This window comes from Bremia lactucae, linkage group LG14, assembly GCF_004359215.1.
Source record: "Bremia lactucae strain SF5 linkage group LG14, whole genome shotgun sequence".
Lineage (NCBI taxonomy): Eukaryota > Oomycota > Peronosporomycetes > Peronosporales > Peronosporaceae > Bremia > Bremia lactucae.
The window spans coordinates 2,755,257-2,755,573 of record NC_090623.1 but is presented as its reverse complement, the minus strand read 5'-3'; positions in this window follow the sequence as shown (position 1 = coordinate 2,755,573).

The window sequence follows — 317 nt, the reverse complement described above, 5'->3', positions numbered from 1 at the left end:
ATAAAGGGTTGCTCAAGCTAAGCCTTGTTTTATCATCCTAAACGCCAAGCGACGAAAGCACTTTGCAAATCTTATTGCTTGAAAATTGTTCGGTGGATGCATCAGGAGCTGCCCGAGATGATGTCAGCTTCGTCGGTGAGTGCTACTCTCATTCATAAATGTCTCGATTCTCATATAAATACCATCGTCCCTAGAGCTGCTGACTCAAATCATGCGAACTTTTGATACTTGATTTGATTGACCGACTTTTGACATCGCGTAAGTAAATTTATCGGTGGCATAAGGGCTGCTTGTGTCAATACAGCGTCAGCTCGTTA